Genomic DNA, 22,716 nt, shown 5'->3' with positions numbered 1-22,716 from the left:
CTCACTCCTCTGCCTGCTTCCTCATTCTCCCTTTCAAATGCCCAGTCACATCTGTACAAATCAAATTGAATTCAGTTCATCCTGTTCCTTTTTCCCTATTGCAGTGGTATATGCCTGATTAAAATCTGTCCTGACCACTTTAACTAGAGCCTGGCTTTGTGTATACTGTACATTTAACACACATACAGATAATCTCATGCATATGCATACATACGCATATACAAACACAACCTTGGGCCCTCCAGGACCAGTTAAACTGACCCCATCTTATCAACAGAGTAGTTTAGAGTTTTCTTTCAGGAACTGAGACCCCTTGTCCAGTTCAGACCAGTTGGGACCACCAACTCATCAACTAGGAGTTCACAAATGCTTTATATGTGACGTTTCTGACATCAAGGAGGTAAAAACTCCATTCTCCGATCATGGTAACACTGCCAATTTGTGAACACACATCCGATGAAGAGCCATGAAGCTTGACTTTGCTTGTGCAGATAATCAATTACCTCACTTCTCCTTACTTCCAATCATGTACCTCCACATGTCAGACCACCCTGCCCTTCATCCTATAAATTGTGCCCCAAGCCCTGGATCAGGGAGACAGATCTGAGACAGATACATGCCCTCTGTCTCCTTGCAGATCAATCTCACAAAATAAAGCTACACTTCATTTCCCAAAAGCTGATGCCAGAATAATTGGATTTTTAATGTGCATTGGGCAAGAGAACCCCAATATTGTGCAGTAACATCAATACATATATATACACTTACTGGTTGTTTTCTCTTTTTTATTTTCTTTGCTGAGGAGGATTCACCCTGAGCTAACATCTGTTGCCAATCTTCTTCTTTTTGCTGAGGAAGATTCACCCTGAGCTCACATCTGTGCCAGCTTTCCTCTATTTTGTATGTGGGTTGCCACCACAGCCTGGCCACTGATGAGCGGTGTAGGTCCACGCCCAGGAACTGCACCTGGACCACTGCAGTGGAGTTTTCTGAACTTAACCACTAGGCCATGGGACTAGCCTATCTCTAATTGTTTTGAAGATGTTACTAGATATGCAGTTGAAGTTTCACTATGATCTCTGGATTTCCTTGCTGCTCCTTTAGTCCCTCACTTCAGTGTATGTGTTTCTTGCTCCATCTTTCATGCTAGAGAAATTCCTCAAATATCAAGTGGTCCTTGGGTACCTGTTCATATGTCTGTGACAGGAAGAAAACAGCTGAGTAGGATCTCTGTGGGCCTGATGGAGCTTGTGAATGTCTGGACTCAATGTTTCTTCAGGGGTGTTGAGTGTTGAACTAGTAACAGGCAAACAATGTTGGTGCCCACACTGATCTCTAACAACATACTTATTCCACACATTCCCACAATGACAGACATCCTCTGAACATGTGGAAATGTTGACAACACACACCCACACCCACATACACACTATTTGCAAATGACCAGCAGCATTCACACTGTAAACTACACGATAATGCACACTGATACTCAGAAGATACACACAAACACAGACACATACAGACCACTCACTGTCTCAGACACCACAGGGACTTGAACTCTCAAAACACACACGTCAACAAAACACACCTTCACATAGATGCCATAATAGCCATGCACCCTGTGACCATACAGAATTGCTGAACAAACATATCCATACAACAAGGAACGTGGTTGTGCAAGAGTGGGCTTCATTAAGAGGTTTTTCACACCTCAGCATCAACATGGACACCCCAGGGCGAGAGGGAGAGGCAGAGGGCACTGGGAAAAAATGTCGGGAGCTGTCAGGGGGCACTTGCATACTGCAAATATGATACCTGCAAAGCTGGTTGCTAAATGACATATGACTCAAGGGTATGAGGACCCAAGAGGATCTGAAATGGTACAAAGAAGGTGACTGATACAAAGCCATCACAAGATATTTAAATGTAAGGAACAGTGATATTTTAAAAGGCACTGAAGAGAGTGCATCAAAGCTCAGATATAATTCCAAACAATGAATGACATGGAATTCTGGCCAAAGAACAGCCATTATTGCTGTTAAAATTCCTATTTAAATGTTTCTTATAAAATTATAGAAATATATCTTGAAAAATGACAAATATTCATTGGTTTAAAATATTTAAAACATTTCACGATAAAATTACTGCAGGTTCCACTTTTATTGAGTAGCTTTTCTTGGGCAGCTATAAGAGCTGGACAAAGCACACAACAGCTGTTTGGAGGGTTGTAGAACATCCTGTGCAGACAGGACTTGGGGGTCTACAAGCTCTGAGACAAGGAAAGCACAAGACTGTGAGCACCAGCTCCATGCGGCTTCTCCCCTAAGGCATTTGCTATTTCAATGGTGAGAGAAGAGAGTCTGAGCAGAAAGAGGAGAAAAAATGAACTGAAATTTGGTTCCAGCCAAGTCCAGGAACTTCTGCTTCCAGTCAGATGTGGTAAAGGCAGAGCAACAGTTAAACATTGATTTAATAAATACTGTATGTTTGAAAACACCAAAGGGATGTGGAAGCAAACAGGACTAGATGAAATAAAATTTCAGAAAGGAAAGAGCCTTTTTAGGTGAGATTGCCAGACATGCCCTCACCCGGGGGAATTTGCTGAATCTGGACTCTGATAATCAGACCTGTCTTACCAGAAGACAATAATTGTAAGTACAGTCTGTCATAATTGATCTATGTTAGCTCTTAAATAGCACAAGTTTTCTTTGACTGTTAATTTTTACTGCCTCCACTAGGAGACTCTATGAAGGGAAAGACATTGTATCATTTGCCACATGATCTCCAGAACATTCTTCAGTTGGGGCTCTATGATTTCTATAAATATTTGTTAATTGTTGGTTTCATGAATGCTATGGACTGAATGTCTATGTAATCCAATTTCATAAGTTAAAATCCTAATCCCCGACGTGATGGTAGTTGGAAGTGGGGCCTTTGGGAGTTAATTAGCTTAGATGAGGCCATGAGTGTGATGCCCCCATGATGGGATTAGTGCCCTTATAGGGAGATGGAGGGCCAGAGCTCTCTCTACCAGATGAGGGTAGAGCAAGAAGCTGTCCTTCTGCAAAACAGGAAGAGAGCTATCACCAAAAACAAATCAGCTTGAACCTAGATCTTGAACATCCCAGTCTTGAGAACTGTGAGGAATGCACTTCTCTTGTTAAGAATGCCCAGTCTAGGGATGGCCCGGTGGTGCAGTGGCTAAGTGTGGGTGCTCTGCTTCGTGGCCCCAGGGTTCATAGGTTCAGATCCCAGGCATGCACCGATGCACTGCTTCTCAAACCATGATGTGGCAGCGTCCCATATAAAAAGTAGAGGAAGATGGGCAAATACGTTAGCCCAGTGCCAATCTTCCTCAGCAAAAAAGAGGAGGATTGGCATCAGATGTTAGCTCAGGGCTGATCTTCCTCACACACACACACACACACACACACAAAACCCAAAGATGCCCAGTCTAAGGGCCTGCCCCATGGCCTAGTGTTTAAGTTCAATGAGCTCCTCTTTGGTGGCCTGAGTTCGGTTCCTGGACACAGATCTATACCACTCATCAGCAGCCATGCTGTGGGCATGACCCATATACAAAATAGAGGAAGACTGGCATGGATGTTAGCTCATGGTGCATCTTCCTCAGAAAAATATAAATAAATAAAGTGCCCAGTCTATGATATTTTTCTTACAGCATCCCAAACTGACTAGGACACTGAGTGTGTGAATAAGTTCATTTAGATTGACGATCCTTCTTCTACATGACACGTTATTGTCAATGATTCCTAAATTGGTGTGAGTCAAATCTCCCTTAAGGATCATAAAGGTGTTAAGCCCCTTCTCCCTAGTTATGCACATATTGATACACATGAAAACATGTTGCGTCAAGTGCTTTATTGACACCTTAGTCTCACACTAGATCCTATTGGCCTTCAGTGAACCTCAGTGTTACAGTCAGTGTATTCCCCAAAGGGCAATAAAGGAAAGTCCCTGGACTGAAGAGGGGTCGGTATCCATCCTGCAGCTCCTGCCCTCTGCCCAGCCAGCTCCAGGGCAGGGTCAATTTACAAGACAGGCTTTTCTCCAGGCAGCTCTGTCTTTCTCCCAGCCTGTTCTCATTTAGGATGATCTCACCAGGAGGAATGAGTGGAAATTTGGAGGGAAGAGCTACAGAAGGCATCTCCCAGGGGGGATTCTTTGTGGTTACATGACCTAGAATGTGGACACCTGACAGCTCTAAGGTGTCCTGAAAATGGAACCCTTCTCGTGTCTGCAATATCCTTCCATGTCCTCTTTCCCCTTCATCTCTCTGTTCTTGGTGGAAAAATTCCCTTGGCAATGACAATAAAAAAATGAAGGTAGGGAATGGCCCATTTCCAGTCTCAGAATTCTGTGAAATTTTACTGCCTATCCCCAGTCTCCCAGGAGTGACACTCTTTTTATTCTTTTAAGATTAGATTACATTTTAATCTCCTTTAATCAGAGTTTTCTCTCATCCTTGTTATGTATATACATGTTCTAATACATAATATTGAAAACATTATTTTTGGCCCTACAATTTCCAGATTCACTCATAGTTGTTTTCTGATGGATGCATGCCTTTGTAATTATGTTTATAACTCCATTAACTATAGAAATTGACTAAATGCTGAGTGGTAATGTACTGATACAGGAAAATGGCCCATTTTTATTCAACATAAAATTTCATGTTTTCATCAAGACAAATACACGAATACTTAATTGTTCGGCAAAAACTCTTACTGTGTACAAGTAAGCAATTATAAATCTATTGGAGTTGGTTTACCTTGTCGATTATTTCTTGTTTCCGAATTGTGCATTCAGCATTTCCATGAACCCATTAGAATCCTGCATCTTTATCCTACCATTTTATTTTTTTTCTTATAATTTTTATTTATTTACTTTTTCCCCCAAAGCCCCAGTATATAGTTGTATGTCATAGCTGCACATCCTTCTAGTTGCTGTATGTGGGACTTGGCCTCAGCATGGCCGGAGAAGCGGTGTGTCGGTGTGCACCTAGGATCCCAACCCGGGCCGCCAGCAGCGTAGCTCACGCACTTAACCACTCAGCCACGGGGCCAGCCCTATCCTGCCGTTTTAAATACTAGGTCATTGACAAAAGTCCACATGACTTGTTCAGTTGTGTGCTAGTGGATCCTTTGTAGGGTGTCTTCCCAGTTACGTTTTCAAATGATCATCGACAAAAGTCCACATTATTTGTTCAGTTGTGTGCTAATGGGTCTTCCAATGTGAACTCCAGCTGATGGCCTTGTGACACTGATATAAATACTGGTGTCTCCACAGATCATGGGGCCAATGATGTGTGGTCCTTTATATAGTCATATATAACCTAATACTTTTCATCCTATTAGTGTAAGGAATGCTATGGAAGGTAGATTGGTGACAGTTAACAAAAGATGATTGATTATGAACATGTTGTTAGGCAGAAAAATTGAACCTCTGGGTATAAAGCTTTACTTTTTATGCAATTAATCAGCCACCCTAACAAACCCCGTTTATAGGTAGGTCTATATACATATATATATTAGATTAAGATTATATCATCTATTAGTTTGAATGTGCTTTTGTAAAGTAGGCCTTGTTTCTCTTGCCCTATCGTACTGGGAGAAATATGGAATAGCTAGAAACTGACTGGATTACTCTGGTCTGAACTCAGATCACGTAGGGCTTGAATCGTTTAACAAATGAGCGATTAATGGCGGCTACACCACTGGGATCTCCTGATCCAACATCGCGGTCATACACCCTATAGTGGATACGGACTGTAGAATATGACTGTGCTGTTTTCCCGAGGGTAACTTGTTCTGTTGATCAATTTTTTGGATCAATAAGTGAAAAATATTTTGACTAACTGGTCTAGATATTAATCAGAGGTTATTTTATTCTCTGAGGTCACCCCAACCAAAATTGTTAGTCCATTTAAGTTTTGTTATCCCTTGATTTGGCTTACCTTTGTTTTTTTTAATTAATTGAAGCTCCATAAGGTCTTCTCGTCTTACTTCGTCATTCCCGCCTCTTCAGGGAAAGGCCAATTTCACTGATTAAAAGTAAGAGAGAGTAAAACCCTCGAGTGGCCGTTCATACAAGTCCTCATTTAGACAACAAATGATGATGCTGCCTTTGCAGGGTCCAGTCACTGCGGCCTTTATACCGTGTCACTGGGCAAGCAGTGCCTGTAACACCAGAAATGCCAGAGGAGATGCTTTTGCTAAACAGGTGGGGGCTGTGTTTGCCGAGTTTCTTTTACTTTTTTAAATCTTTGCTTGAATGCCTACCTGTGTTGGGTTAACAGTTAATGTAATAAATAATTGTTGGGTTGAATTTATTTTATTGTTAACTTTCGGTGATTATCTGTTCTAAGATTATGCAAGGAGAAATAATTCTTGTTCCTCATATTAACAGTAGTACTTTTATGAATTAATAGATTAATGCAGTATTAGATTAGGAGTTAGTTTCTGTGATTGAAATTAAGATAAGTATATTGTTGAACCTGAAGGCTTTCTTAATTGGTGGCTGAATTTAGGCCAACTAGAGTATTGTTTGTACTCCCTCTCTAAGGAAGGTTGTGTCCTGTATCTAAAAGGCTGTACCTCTTTAGGGCTGGGTCTGGGGAAGGCAGGAGGCTGGACAAGTGTGGAGCTGGCTCTGGCCCAGAGGGATGAGCAAGAGACACAGGGCACCTGCTGCTACACACAGTCGCAGCAGACATCACCATTCAGTCACGACATGCTGGGCTGCAGAGCCCAGAGAGCCCCCTAGTCCTCAACAAGGTGCACACGGAAGCCACTACTGGGCAGACAGGGGACTGTGATGAACCCATTTGCCATCCCAGCTCCCCTAAGACATGCTCCAGGCCTCCTTTCCCCACTTACTCTGCCAGCTCCTCACTGTCCTCGGGACTCAGGCCTTCAAGGCCAGCCAGCAGGCTGCTCCAGCACTTCTCCTTCCTTACCATCGCCTCCCCTCTCTGCTCCCACTCTAGTTCCAGGGCACGATACCTGTGGCTCCTGAGTGCTGCTCCTTGGCCTGGAAGGCCCTTCCTTCACCCCATCCACCCTGTGCTCTCCTACTTACCCTTGAAGACTCGACTCCAGTGATGCCTCCTTGGGAAGCCCTCCCTGACGCTGCATCTCCCCAGGCCTGCTCTGGGCCACCACTCGGCCTCCTGCCCACGTCCATCACTGCCTGGAACCTTGCTGGGCCCCGTTCTCTGGTCTTCACCTGTACCCCAGCCCCTCAGGTGGGAAGGAAATTCTTAGGCTCAGGGCAATGGAGCAGATTCCTGGACTGTGGTGACACTGCCCACCCCAGGAGAGGTCATTCCTTGGGCCTCTTCCAGCTTTGGCCCATTGCAGCTCAGCTGGAGCCAGGACACAGGGAGGCTGGCTCTGGGCCCAGCAGATCACAGCGTCGGCTTAGGGAAAAGGCACAGGAGGCCACACAGAGGGGCTCGGGACAAAACTCCAAGTCCACGATACCCTTGCTAAGGGCAGCAGGGGCCAAAGGCAGCTAGACAGGCCACAGGAAGTGCTGGCGAGCCTTCATCTGCTCAGAGTCCCAGGGCTGGATAGAAGGAACTCAGGAGGCCTGTCTGAGGTGGAGGTCACCTCGGGGGCACGCAAGCAGAAGATGCGGGTCCCACAGCAAGTGGAATCTGAAGAGGGTACCCTGAAACTCCTTGCGGCTCTAACATCTCTGAGTTGGAAGTCTGTCCCCTCAGTCACAGCCTCTAGCTGCCCCCTCACAGGGCTGTGCCTCACAAACACTGCTCCCAAGGAGAGTGGAGGCTGAGGGTGAAGGCAACCTCCTATCCGTGAGAACCGCTGTGATCACGGCCTCCCACAAGGGGATAAGGATGATGAGCAAGGGACAGAGGGACTGACCCACACGACTTCCCCTCGGATGCTGAACATGCTTGTGATTCACCAGGCCAATCAGTATCTGTCCTTCTCCTCTACTCCTCTCTCCCCAAAAGGACATGTCAGTGTTTACTATGACATCCACAGACACATCAAGGGCATCTGGGACGAATCATGTGTACATCTGGAGAGAAGGGAACTGTGAAAACCAGTAATATCTGCATCCATGTGTGCAGATATCGACATCTACATACAGCTGTCACATTCCTCCAGCAGCCCTGGAATACTCCACAATCATGCTGGCAGGTTTTGGCACATAGTAGCCAAACCAACTGGTGGTGTCCCCAAGTGCCACCACTGCTGGGGTCTACCTTGAGATTTGGGGGAGGCAGGGTGCCATGCCCCATCTCACAAAAGTCTGGCTGGTGTCCAGGAGGGTCTCACACCCTTCGACAATCATGCCCTCCATGGCTATGTTTTCCTGGATGCTCTCTGTCTCGTTTACTTCATTGTACATTATCCTGTCGGGACAGAAAATGTCAGAGACAGGCTTCCCCCACCTCTCAGGGAGAAGGGAATGCTGGACCTCTGGTCAGGCCTATGAAGAAGGCCTGGCACCCAAGATTCTCAGGTGGAGCCTGTGGTCACAAAGGGGGAGAGAGCATGCATATTGAATGCCCGCTCTGCCGGGCACTCTATGGGCATGGTCTCACATCATCCTTCTCATAGCCCAAAGAGACAGGTGTTGGAAATGGAAATGGAGATTAATTGCTAGAAAGCAGGTCTGATTTAAAAGTTTGAACCACGTGGAACAGAGATGGCAAAACTGGGAGGACAGGAGTATAGGAAACAACCTTTCTTCATTACTCTGCCCCCCACACCACTACTGGCCTTATCTGCATCCATAGAACTCCATCCACCCATCCTTCCTCAGGGCCTTTGCACTTACTGTCTCCACCCCTCCCCCAATGCATGTTATATAGTTGCTTCCTTAATGTTCGGGTCCTGGAATGGCTTAGTTTTGGAGCACCTGGCAATCCAGCTGGCTCAATGAAAGTCTGACTCCCGTAGGCTCCAGCATGTCTGGTGGGAGCAAGACACACCTTGTCCCTTAATGTGAGAATAAGGACAACTCTCCTATTTGTCCTGTTATGACTGCCGCAACACCCCTCGTCCAGGAGGTGGCGCCATTTAACTGCTTTTTAAAAATAACATTGGTGGTGGGGCCAGTCCCGTGGCTTAGCGGTTAAGTGTGCGCGCTCCGCTACTGGCGGCCCGGGTTCAGATCCTGGGCGCGCACCGACACGCTGCTTCTCCGGCCATGCTGAGGCCACGTCCCACATACAGCAACTAGAATGATGTGCAACTATGACATACAACTATCTACTGGGGCTTTGGGGAAAAAAAGGAGGAGGATTGGCAATAGATGTGAGCTCAGAGCCGGTCTTCCTCAGCCAAAAAAAAAAAAAAGGATTATCGTGGATGTTAGCTTAGGGCTGATCTTCCTCACAAAAAAAAATTAGCATTGGTGGGAAAAGACGTCTGTGAGTTGCCAACTTTGCTAAGAGCCTTGGTGGGTTTTCAGGAGTCTTAGGAAGATAGTATTTTTGTGGGGAGGAGCATCTGGAGAAAGTACCCCACTTACTCCAAGAAAAGCACAAACCTCTTATTTGTCTGGTGATGCCTCAAATTCTACAACCACGACCAGATCACCAAGAGGGCTGCTTAATATGCATGGCTTCCAAAGTTCTCTAGGAGACACTGTCCAATTTAAGCCTCCCAGCAAAGAGAGATGACACTGGTCGAGCTGGATCAGTGATTAACGAACTCAGCGATGAGCAAATTACTGGTCCCCTTTGACCCTCAGTTTGCTCACCTGTAGAAGGTCGGAGTGAGGATGGAAGAGAACACGTTTCACGTGCTGACCTCAGGCACAGCACACAGCAGGCGCTTGAGTAAAGGGCCGTGATCACTGTTGGTAGTATCACTGGTTGCAAAGGTGTTATTGTCCAACTATTATTACCCGTTGTTTTCTGGTTATCAGACTGTGGCATGGAAATGGGGTCTCTTAGGAGCCGCAGTCCCTCCCTCCCAGCAATGCTTTTCTCAACAGCCCAGGCCCTAGCCGTCTTCTGGAAGGGACGGGGCACAGGGAGGCACCATTCAAGGATATGCTAGTTCCCTGGATAGGGATTCATTTTTGGAAGTTAGCAAAGGTAAGCAGAACCATTTCTTTTTTGCATGGTGGGGATTTTGCTGAGGAGGGCTGTATTTGCTACAAACAAGGGGGCGATCCCAGAGTAGCAACACTAGTTTCACTGTTAGACAAGTGTCAGCTGCAGCTGCTCAGTACTCCTGCCAGCCCTGGCTGGGGTTTGTGCTGAGAGCCACACCGTCCACGCAGCTGGGGAGGAGTTCCCAGGGCCGCAGTCAGCCAAGGGAGCTGTAATTGACGACCTGGGTTACAGTGAGCCCAAGAGATGAGGTTCAGGAGAAAAAGCGGGACAAAGGCCAGAGGTAGGAGAGAGTCAGCCCCAGGGGAGGAGTGTTTCTGAACACAGCCAGGGAGGGTTTGTTATCTGATGGCTTCCTGCTGGGCTGGGAGATTTTCTCAGTTCCCCAAGGGAGGGAGAGAGGAGGATGAAAGGGCTGCTGTCAGGGCTGTAGGAAAACACTCTTCTGTGCCACTAGGGCTGTGTTCAGGACAGATGCAGGTGATCAGGTGATCAGATGAGTCGGCTTCGGGAAAGGGGATCAGGATCTTAGGATAAATGCCTTGGCAACCATGTGCCTTCCTTGCTATGGCCCCCACCGGTACAGGGCATGCCACAGGGATGAGGAGCCTTGTTGTAGTCCCAAGTCTTCTCCTTGGGGAAGTGTGCAGGATCTGGCTCCTTGGGGCATGAGAGGACTGGGGTCTCCACCCCACAGTGTTTTTTGTTAGTCTGCAAACACACTCTGATTACATCTGCTCCCTGAATGAACCTCCACTCTGGGTCCTGTGCCCTGCCCTAGTCCAGCCTGGTCCTCCCTCTGCCCAGCTGGGAGACGTGGCCCTACTGGCTGCATTTTGCTGGACTCGGGAAGCCATTTAGGGCACTGAGTGGTTGGCAGGGCTGGGGACTGGACCTCACATGCTGCAGAACCACACTCCCTTGCAGCTTCTGGCAGCCCATCACTGAGTACCGGGCTGCTCATCATCTCTTAGACTCCATAAGGTGCAGACCCCAGGGCTTAGCTCTTGGTTCACACCTCATTCCTGCCTAAACCTACTCCCTTGGTGATCTCATCAGTCTTGTGACTTTAAATACCATCTCTGAGCTGATGGCTCCCGAATGACTCGCTCCCTTACACTTCAGACTCAAACGCCCTCCTCCATCTTGTCCCCTCCACCACTGTTGTCCATCTCAAGTTCAACATGCCCCCAGTCAAGCTCCAGTGAAGCAAGAAAGATTTCCCTTCCACACCTGCCGATCCTGCCAGTTTTTTCATCTCGGTTAGCAGCAACTCCAACCTTCTGCTTGCTCAGCCAAAAACTCTCGAATCACTCTTGCCTCCCATCTTCTCTCTCCTCACATCTAATGCATCAGAAACTCCTGTTGGTTCCATCTTCAAAACACACCCCGAATCTGAACCTCCTCCTCACCTCCACTGCCACCACCTGGTGCAGGCCACCCTCAACTGCTGCCTGGGCTGTTGTAGGCCCCTCCTCCCTGGTCCCTCTGCTTCTGCCCCGGCAGAGGAAGGATCCCCCTGGGCTTTGGAGACTGAATGAGGGGCAGCGGAGGTGCCTTGACCAGAGGGCTGGGGCCTCTGACACTGGAAAAGTCATGGGTTTGTCCACCCATGACACTGCCTGCTGCGACTGCAGCCTTGGGCACATGAAGGCCCATTACCCAGGACCCCGTCTGGGGCTCCTATACCACAAGTTGTGAGAAACTGACACTGGAGAACAGGGGAAGTTGGCAGAGTGCCTGCGAGTCTCTGGGCGGATCCCTGTTCTGGCAGGTGGACCCACGTGAGTGCCAGGGCCAATCCTCGAACCCCATCTGTGCCAGGGACAGCACACCACCCACACCATCCCACCAAATGCCCCCTAGGCTTGAGCTGTGAACTCCTCAGATTGCTCTGGGGACCCTGACTTCAGGTGGGGCAGGCTGGGCGTCCCCAAACAACCACCTCTTCGGATCCTAACCTGAACATGAGATTTTAGCATCTGGCGCTCAGGAAACTCCTGTTGGGGAGCATCCTTAGCCCTGGCCTTTCCACTGGTGGGGGCACCCCGGAGCCGGGCTCACCCAGACAGCTCCCAGAGTTTAGCCCTGGCATCGTCCAGTCTGTTCACTCTATGTGCTAGTGAAAAGTGGGCCAGGAGTTTGTGCAGTGTCAGAATGTGCCTGGGAATCTGCTGCAGGGAAGGGAGGGGGACAGGGACAGAGGCAAGGATGGGGAAGGTCAGAGGGACAGGGAGACAGAGGCAAGGAGAGAGACAGTGATGAAGTAAGTCAGAGAGAAAACAGCAATGTAGAGAGGGAGAGAGAGTGACCAAGTGGACGGAGAATGGTTTTCTCAGCTCCCAGCACTCCCATGAGCAGGGCTGAGGATGGACATCAACAGCACTTCTGATCTCAGACTCTAATGTGGAGGCTCTTCCAGGGTCTTGTCTGGGGCAAGAGCCCAGATCTTAAGGCTCTAAGCCAGCAGGAGAAAGGGCCTGGAGGTGGGCTCAGGACCAGGAGCTCCCCTCACCTTCCCACAGTGCCTGCTCTGTGGAGCTGGACAGCCCTGTGGTCCGCTGGGGGAGTCAAGGGCTGGCTCTAACCCCATTCTCCAGGCAGCCTAGAGCTGGGGCTTGTTAGGGCCTGGGATCTCCTGGCTATGGCCACATGGTGCCCGGAGCTGTCGCTTGCTCCCTGCTGGGGCCCTCACTGCCATGGACCCCCAGAAGGCTCCCAAGGCATGTGCCCTCAAGGACAGGTCTAGGTGCCAGCTGGAACATGGGGTCAGTGAGGAAGATCTCCAGAACTCTCTCCTTGCAGTCAGTTTGGCCTCATAGTGCTTCAGTAGCTTGTCAAAGTCACTGTTCTGCTTGCAGCGGGCCAGGATCTGTAGGCTGTACTGGTGGCTGGAGACCAATTCCTAATAGAAATTGACCATGGGCAGCAGGATGTCTAATGGGTCTGCACGAGGAGTGGCTCCACAAGCCCTTGGTCACCCAACCCCACCCACAGAGGTCAAGACCTAGTTCAGAGCTCCCACCCAGAGACACCCTTGCCTTTGAGGATGACTCTTGCACCACTGCCCTATCCAGGGCCAGATAGTTAGCCCCAGGCATCAGGACACCATCAGAGTCACAGATCTTTATAGAGATGGGGCCCCATCTTGTCTGACACCTGTGCATTGGAAGGTCGGAGAGGGCTGTTGTGGGTGCTGTGGTGTGCCTCGCCGCCTGCAGGGTCTGAAAGCCACCCAGCTCCGGAGTTTTGGGGGTTCAGCTGAGGCCTCTGTGGTCACTGAATTGCAGCTCCACATCCCCCTCAGCCCTGGCTCTCCCAAGAGGCCTCCCAACCAGAGTGCCCCACCAGTAACAGAAGTGACCCATCCGAGGTCATAAGGTGAGTCAGTAGCTGGCCTGCAACCAGGTCTCCTGAGTCCTCCATTCCAGGGCTTCCCTCCACAACACATGACCTCCTGAGTCACGTCCCTTCAGCTGTCTGTCCATTTATCCACGTGTCCCTGTCCTTCCATGCCTCCCCAGATTCAGCAACTTGGGTCTGCTGCTGGCCCGCTCTGTCACAACCTCTTGGAAACACAATACCCTGCCTTCCAGCCCCCGAAAGCCCAGCCAATCTCCCCTAACCTGCCCTTCAGTAATTGATTGGCAGGGATGGGTCCACTGAAACCTCTGCTTATAAACTCCATTAAAGAAAAACATGCCTCCTTTGCGATAAACTCTAAGTGGCAGCTTACACAGGGCATTCCACTACCCACGGGACGGCACCTTCACCCACGCAACTACAGGAAGTGCAGACCTCGTCATTTTAGGGCTGCTTCCCATTGTGACCTTGGGGGAAAAGCGGGTCTCTCCGACTTAGGGAAGTGAACAACAAAATGTCACACTCTGTGTGGGAGAGGCGTGATGCAGGGGTCCTGCTGTGCAGCCCTTGGGGCCGTCAGGGCGGTGCAGCCAGCTCAGAGAGCAGTGACACAGAGTGGACGGAGTGGGAGCCTTGACCGTACTTCTACCTTTTGTTTCAGTCATTCTACTTTTGAAAACCTGTCCCAAGGAGACGCTCTCTCATATGAACATTTCAGATGCAGAGATGAGTGTTTCTAGTAACAAAAATTTGCAACAACTTTAAGAGCCAATGATGGGAGATGGCTGCATGGATGATGGCATGCTCACAGGTACTGGAGCATCATACAGCCATCGAAAAGCATACTTTCAGAGTGAGAAAACACTTGTGCTATAATGTTAAGTAAAAAAAGAAACACATCAAGATTCAAATTCAACATTCATATATGTGACATTATGTAAATAAAGAGGGGGAAAAAAACCTAAGGTCTGTGCATAGAAAAAAATTTGAAGAAAACACAACAAAGTGTTTACACTGGTTATCTTTGGAAAGGAGAACTATAGTTGATGTAGCTTTTAACGTTTTCTGCTTCTCTAGATTGTCAAATTTTCTCAAATGGTTTCATATATATAATTTTGAAAAGGGAATAGTAGATAAGGAACTAAAAATATATCGCTTCCTCCTAGAAAAACAGCTTTTGCCGACTTGTCTTTCCTCTTCTGCTCCCTCTGAAGGATTCTGTGTGTTTTTAAGGGGCCGCTGTTACACCCCGGGAGGATGGAAGTGCCGCCAGCCTGGAGGAGTGGGCCCTGGAGAGGGACTTCTCAGGTGGATTTTGGTGCAGGTGGGGCTGGGGACCTCTGCCAGGGCTGCCTGCTCACCCAGATCCCAGAGGGCCAACTGGAGATGCAGGCCTTCAGGCCTTGGTAAAGATCTGGTGCAAACACACGATGGCCTCACTGACAGAGGAGCCACAGGGTAAGCTCCGTCCACGGAGTTCCTGCCCCTCCAAGGCCTCGCCCAAGTCCAGCAGAGCTGAGGGGACTAGGGAGAGAGCAGGGGCTGCCACCACCGGTGGGACTCTAGCAGCCTTTCTCAAGTGACACCTTATGTGAGAACCCCATCAGAGGGATGGACTATGTAACTTGTGGCCCAGTGCAGAGAAAATATGCAGGACTCCTTCTTAAAAAATGACAAAATTTCAAGATGGTGACAGCAGAGCACTAAACCAAACATAGACTTTTCTAAACATGGGTCACACGCCCCAGAAGCTGGCAGAGGACGGGAGCTGCTCTTGCTGCCAGCCTTCCTGGCACACTCAGTGTCCTCCTGCTGCGGTGACCCCAAGGGATCTTAGAGGAACTCAGGGCTCTGGAGAATTCAGAGGAAATACCACTGATGATGTGAAAAGAGCTAGGGCTTGAGACCCACACAGATCAGGCTCAAATCCACCTTATCCTGCTTCTCAGCTGTGTGACCTCCAGCAAGATGCTTAATATCTCTGAACCTCAGCTCTTTCCTGTAAAATATGAAGGTGAAATGACGTCACCCTTGTAAGTAATGGGACAATTTGAGGGCCTGGTACAGAGAAGTTGCTCAGTAAATGCTACCTCTCGACCACCACCTTTGGGGGGACAACTTAGAAAAGCAACAACACCCAGATTCTCCCAAGCACCTGCCCTGTCACCACCTAAAGAGCCCTGGGTATCATGCCTTCTCACTGGCAGCTTAGCACCAGGCTGGGTAATGGGTCTCTGAGCACCCCTGGCAGCCACATTTGCCGTGGCTCCCCTCCCAGCACCCTCTTCCCCGCCTATGCTCCCCAGCCAGCCAGCTCCAGAACACAGCCCGAGTCTCCTCTCCCAGGATGAGCTGTAAGGATGCCAGAGAGACTTCCTGCAACCCCCCTCCCCTCCCAACTGTTCCTCCTCTGTCTTTGTTCATCACCCTCAGCTCCTACCACCCTGGAGACCTGGGAACCACCCTAATGTGTCCGGGGTTTGAGCTGAATGACAGAGTGGATGCCAAAGGGACTCTGTCGTGCACCCTATTTGTGGACAGGAAAACAGACCCAGAGAGAAAGAGTGAAGACCCCGGGAGTCAGGGCAGCCACAGCGTAGGAGCCTGTCCTCATATCCCTGCAGTGGTCTCTGTCTTTCTCTGCCACATCAGATGCCCCTCCCTAGTCCCATTCTCCACGTGTGCTCTCTGCTCCCTCCCTCTGTGATGACCCAGCACTTTGGCTGTTGGAGTCCCCTGATGCTTTCCTCCTCTGTGAGCTGTCACAGGGCTGTCTCCTCTCCCAGCAGTTTGTGCCCTGAGAGCAAACCCCCACCCTGGGGTCTCACTCTCTCAGTACAAGAGCAGGGGTGGAATGTGCTGAATGGACACAGAGACACCCTTGAGCTGTGTGGCACACGTCCAAAGATAGTAGCTCAGGAAATCACAAACATGCCACAGAGCCAGCTCCCCTCCCTTTCCAGGGCATATGGCTTTGTCCCCTCAAGGCCACTTGCTGAAGCACAGGATGAATTGGCTCTGACAATTGACCGAATGGAGCACTTTGAAAGCAAAATGAGACAGTTACCCACTCTCCACTTCCGGGTTGCTAAAACTACCCCAATCTGTGCTTGAAGAGCGGCTGAAAATATCTAATGGAGATATATTCAGTGCCAATGCAGGCTTTTCTATTTTTTCCATTCTCTGAGAACCTAGGCACATGAAATAATGGCTGTTCTTGGATCTGAACTCTAAAGAGCTAAGGGACTCACACACAGGCTCATGGAGAGCTCAGAGACACGTGGATGCCCAGTCAGCTCCCTCACTGCCCTGATGTCATCACCCCGATGCCAGTCTGCTCTCTTTGCCAGTTCTGGGATTTGCACATGGTATCCTTTTCTCTAGGATTGTGGGGTATGCGTGTGGGTGTGGGTGTCTCGGTAAATGTAGTCTGTATGTAAAACTGATGGCGCTCTTCTCAGAGACATCTACAGGATATCTACTCCCCAGGGACCAGAGCAAAATCCAGATGCAGTCAGGCCAGACGCTCTGCTCCCTCCACAGACAACAGCGGCAGTCTGGGAGTCTGATTTAAGGATTGTGCTGGGTGGGCAATGCTCTGGAGAGCTGTGAGCTTGGGAACCCTGCAGAAGCCTTGGGCCACGGCCCACCCCTGCTATGAGCCAATTTCCGGATGGCCGCAGGAACCCCAGCCCCTCTGAGCTCACAGATACAGCATTTCCCTTATCCTGAAGGTCCCTCCTGAAGATGCATTTGCTTTGGATCCAGGTTGGCTTGGCTGACATTCAAGGCCTGCTCAGTTGACCCTTGTCAACGATGACCACGGAGAGTTGGGACTTTGGCTTATTATCCCAACTCGCTGGCTAGAGTCCAGCTCTGGCTACCCAACCTGGCTCAATGTCTGGCGTCTCAGCTGAGCCCTCCCCACTTGCCATCCCACAGTCTGGCCTTCTTGGCCCATCAGAGGCAAACCCTCATTTGCCGCATTCCTCGGCGGCACAGCTCGTTGGCTCCTGCCCCACCACAGTCTCCTCTCTGGAGACAGTGTCTTTAATCCAGAATGCATTTAGTCAGTGCAGTCACTGATGGAGGAATTAGTCCATGGTTTTCTCTCTTTTGTTAGCAGTCAAGGTTTTGCTAAAGATCTCTGTACTTGTTTATCAAACAGCTGCCACACAACTCAGTTCTCTCTCCTTCCTTCTCCATTCCCTCTGGCCTCTCCCAAGCCTAAGAGATGCCCACCTCTGTCTCTCTTTGTGCCAATGCTGTCAGCATGTCCTGATGGAGTTTGTGTGGTGGACACCATGCTGGGCATGGGTGAGACACAGCCAGAGGGGGATAAGTCAGATCCCTTCCCTGGAGGAGCTTCCAGCCTAAGGAAGGGGGCGGAAACCCCCAGAGGTAATTTATACTCCAACAAGGTGAGGCCAGAACAGAGGTGGGCCCCTAGCGCAGTGGGAGGGTCTCACCATGGAATCCACAAGCACTACCCAGAGGTTTTGAAGGACGAAACAGGAGCCCAATTGGGCTTGCTCCGTGCTGTGGCAGTTAAGTGCATGAGCTCCGCTGCTGGCTGCCCGGGATCCAAACTGATGCACCACTTGTCAGGCCATGCTGTGGTTGTGTCCCATGTAAAAGTGGAGGAAAATGGGCACAGATATTATCCCAGGGCCAGTCTTCCTCAGCAAAGTGGAGGATTGGCATGGATGTTAGCTCAGGGCTGATCTTCCTCACACACAAAAAACAGAAACTCACCATGTGTCCTAGAGTATAGAAGGAATTGGAGCAGAGGGGATGATGTGAACAAAGATGCAGAGTACAACAGGGTGTTGAGTGCAGGGCAGCAGGGGTGGGGATGGCAGGAGGAACATGGGAAACAGGACTCAAGGCATGGAGTGGGCCCTGCAGAGGGGCTGCCTGGGGAGGGGTCAAGGTGGCCCTCTCCATGTCAAAGTTGGTTTGTAAACATGATCCCAAGGCTACAGTTTTACCACAAACCCTGAACTAAAGATCTGTGCAGTTTCTTGCAGAGTCAGACTTCCAGGATTCTGAGTGCTCCCAAGTCAGGAAAATACCATGACCACCTCTAAATTCCTACCCTTCCCTTTGGGCTGCCTGAGCCGTCCCAACTTACTTCCAATCATAAATGGGAGAAAAATAACTATTAAAACAATGAAATGGTGCCAAACTGAGGATTCTAGAGGAGGGGAGGATTCTTCTCAGAAGAGGATGTTCCCTTTGTTTTAGATGGTCCTTGGAGCTTTTTGGTTACAAAAGATGAAGCCCAAGATGGCTGTTTAGATGGGAGAGAAGAGACTGAGCAGAGCTGGATAGTTTTGCTTAATAACTTTGCTTTTGTTTGGGTGTGATCTCCCGTTACCTCTAGGGAGAGTTGGCTGCTGGTGGGGGCTCTGGGTGTAGAGGGTATAGAGGGAGTAGAGACAGGGCCAGTGTCCTTGATGTCTGACCTGTGCACAGCCTGCTAAAAAGAGCCTAATGCCTGGTTTAAGGCTCTGCTGTTGTTGCCTTGAAATTCTTAAGAGCCCTGCATTTTCAATTTGCACTGGGCCCAGCAAAGTATTTAGCTGATCCTGAAAAAAGATGTAGACAAGCGTATATTGGTGAAGGATTAATTACCAGGTCTCTGAAAGAAAAACTCTGACTGGTAGCACTGGCCAATTTCCATGCTGTAAACATTCCTACCTTGGCCCATTTTAAGCTACCAAAGAGTGAATAACAAGCTTGCAAGATTCTTGAAAATTTCACAACCGACTTGCAAGTTGGTGTGAGCCAGCTCCAGCACATCACTGGATGTAAAGCGAGGGTCTTGGCAGATAAAGGGATTATGAACACCCCCCCCACCTCCAAAATGGCAGTTGGGAGAGTGTGGAGAGAGGCCAGCATGAGGAGAGGAGGTCAGCAAGAAATCCCTGTAGCAGGAAAGGCTGAGTGACAGGAGGGCAAGGATGTCTTCTATTCAGCTTTCAGCTTTTTTCTGTTTCAGTACTGGAAACCCCCTCGAGTGCATCTAAGCCTTTCAGAAAGTCTGGTCCATACTTGGCTGGTGTTGGGGGCTTGGGGAGTGAAGGAAGAGCCAGCTGGGTGTCATTAGGGCTTTCCTGGATACTCTGGTTCTCCTCCTGGGTCAGGGCAGGAATGTAATGCCCAGGCCCATGAAGTCGGGTGTGGTCATGTGACTCGCTGTGTCCAATAAAACGTGAGCAGAGCTGTCAGGCATCATTTGCCACGTTCCTTCCCCTGTCCTGGGACTGGTGAATTTCCTGATGGTGGGAGCCCTGTCAGCCTGTGTCCCTGACTCTGAGTGAGAATTTTGTGGAGCAGAACACACAATGGACGCAGTGTGAGAGAGAAAGCAACCTTTGTTGTTTTACGCCTCTGAGACTTGGGGGCTGTTTATAATTGCAGCAGAATCTAGCTCCACCTGACGGACACATGGAGCGACCACAAGGGGGCAAGGAGCAGTCAAGACTGAGTGGAGACTGGCACTGTGAGAAGTGATACAAGAAGTCAAGAAGCAGAATTGGAAGCCAGATGTGGCCAGGAAAATGGAAGACCCTGAAAATCCTCAGGAATACATGGGATGGGGCTTGAGGATGTTTTCTGGCTATCAGGTGGACCATGAGAGCTTGAGGCCATCCAGGTGACACAGTGGTTCCTGAATATGCACATTTTATATGGCCCGTCTCCCCAGCAAGGAAGGAATAACGTGTGTGGCAGGCACAGGCCACGGATCTACGGCCAGGAGACCCAAGGTTAAGCCTGGATTCCAGCGCTGGAAGCGACCTTGGAGTGACCTTGGATAAGTCCTTTCCTCTTCTGTGGACCTCTCAGTTCTCAGATCCCTCCCAGCTCTGATGTTCTATGACCCTCTGTCTTTGTCACGGGCATCATTCATCACTTACTTGGCTCCTCAGCACCTCCTGCCTACCTGATGGCCTACTTCCTGGGAAATGGGCTCTGTTTCAACTTCCTGGAGCCCCTCCAAAGCACACAAGAGCCCTCTGCTCTGCAGGGTGTGTGTGTGTGTGTGTGTGTGTGTGAGAGAGAGAGAGAGAGAGAGAGAGAGAGAGAGAAAGACTACAGCCAGAAAGGTTTACCAAGCTGATCTTGCAAAGTCTTACTTAGGGGCCGGCCACATGGCTTAGTGGTTAAGTGCACCCGCTCCACTACTGGTGGCCCGGGTTCGGATCCTGGGCGCTGACAGACGCACCCTTCGTCCAGCCATGATGAGGCGGCGTCCCACATACGACAACTAGATGGATGTGCAACTGTAACATACACTTATGTACTAGGGCTTTAGGGAGAAAAAGGAGGACTGGCAATATATGTTAGCTCAAGGCTTATCTTCCTCACACACACACAAAAAAAGTCTTACTTAAAAATATCGTTTTCCCTGGAGAGTAATGTACTCAGTTGGAAACGTTGCTCCTAATTCCCACCACAAAGGCCTCTACTGCCATGCTGACACAAACACACACACACACACTTTCACCAAAACTGACCAGTTTTGTACTCCCCAGCACCAGAGAGGGCCCTGCCCTTTGCACCCACCCCTTCTCTGGCCTACCAACCCCCGAAAACTTTCAAGGCCATATGCGACATGAACCCATACCTTCTTTGGCCATAAAATGACTCGTTTTCTACCTGGGTTCACACTGCAAACTATATTATGGTGCCCATCACACTCTACCACAATCAGACCTTAAGGCTAGAAACTTCCATCTCTTTACTGCTTCCCGCAGAACCTGATGTCCATTCATTCATCAAGTCCTTACAGAGTACCTACTATGTGCGAGGCAGAAGGGACAGAGTGATAAAGGACACCCTGCCTTCAAGGAAGTCCCACCAGACCAGGTGAGGGACAGACACCTGAGGAGCCGGGTCTGCCATGGCATGCTGAGGGTGGGAAAGCTGTGGCAGCAGGGGTCATGGAGCACATTCTGGGATGAGAGTCCCCAGGAGGAGGCATTTGAGCTTGGTAGGATTCCACCAGGCAGGGAGGCGTGGGGGTGGCAGGGGCACTCCAAACAGAAGCCCCAGCATATGCAAAGGCCAAGGTGTGCACAGCTCATGACCGGGGACACTGGCTGGAGCCCCGAGTGATGGGGTAAGAGGAGCCTGGGGAAGAGGATGAGGCAGTGGTCAGCAGATCTTAAGCAGTTAGTGAACGAGTGAGTGAGTGAATGACACCCTTGATCATGAAGCCACTAACCTGGTACTGGTCCCTAGACCTATTCCTTGGTCCTTAGCAAGGACTCAGCTTGGTTTCAGGGATATGTGTATGGCTAGGATAGATCTCAGAATGAACCAGATGGTTTAGACACGGGACAAGCCCCCATCCCAGGACCCACGAGTAGAGTGGCAAGACTGGCAAGTAGACACACAGACATGAGTTCTAGTCCTGGCTCTGCCACCTCCCAGCTGTGTGAGCTTGGTCAGGTGCCTTGAGTTCTCTGAGCCTGCTTCCTCGTTCCAACCTATGAGGATGGTTATGGGGACTGACTAAGAAAGCATCTCTGACAGTGCCTGCTGCAGTGTAGAGGAGGTGTGTGGAATCTGAAACTTTTGTTCAAGCTCAAGTTTCCAGCTGATGTGATCATTAGTTCAGAGCTTGGCAGCGGCACCATAAGGTGGAATTAGCAACTTCAGAGCGTTGAACATTCCAGGCAGAGCTCGCTTCAAGGGCCTGTGATGGGGTCCTATGCTCAAAAGGCCCCATGCTTGGGGCTTCAAGTTCTGCAGTTGCAACCTTGAAGTTATTATTTCTCTTTGAATTTGTTTTCATGAGAAACATCTGATGGAACAATGGAACACACCCCAGGGGCTTGGAGCCTCAGCCCTCATGTGTTCCTGCCTCCTGCTGCATCCCTGAGATGGTTTCTCAGCTGCTCGCTCCCCAAACACCGGCACCCCAGAACCCATGACCTCCTCTATCCTCTGTCTGGGAGCAAATGTTGGAGTCAGCCAGGAAGACTCGCATTCCACAGTGAGTCACCCTCCACCCTCTGCAGGGGCCTTGGGGTATGTGCAGAAATGGCGGGTGCAGTGCACACCCGATCGTGTCTCAGGGCAGGGCAAGGAGACAATGCCTGGGCACTAGGTGGGTGACTCAGCAGGGGCATCTTGCCCATCCCTCATCTAAGTACCAAGTGTATCATGGCACAGAGTTTAGAGGAGGTTGAAGGTTGATATTGGGGGGTCGCCTGTCTGCCATG

The sequence above is a fragment of the Diceros bicornis genome, chromosome 7 (assembly GCF_020826845.1).
Source record: "Diceros bicornis minor isolate mBicDic1 chromosome 7, mDicBic1.mat.cur, whole genome shotgun sequence".
NCBI classification, from domain to species: domain Eukaryota; kingdom Metazoa; phylum Chordata; class Mammalia; order Perissodactyla; family Rhinocerotidae; genus Diceros; species Diceros bicornis.
The sequence above is the reverse complement of the archived record's forward strand: the minus strand, read 5'-3'. Positions refer to the sequence as shown.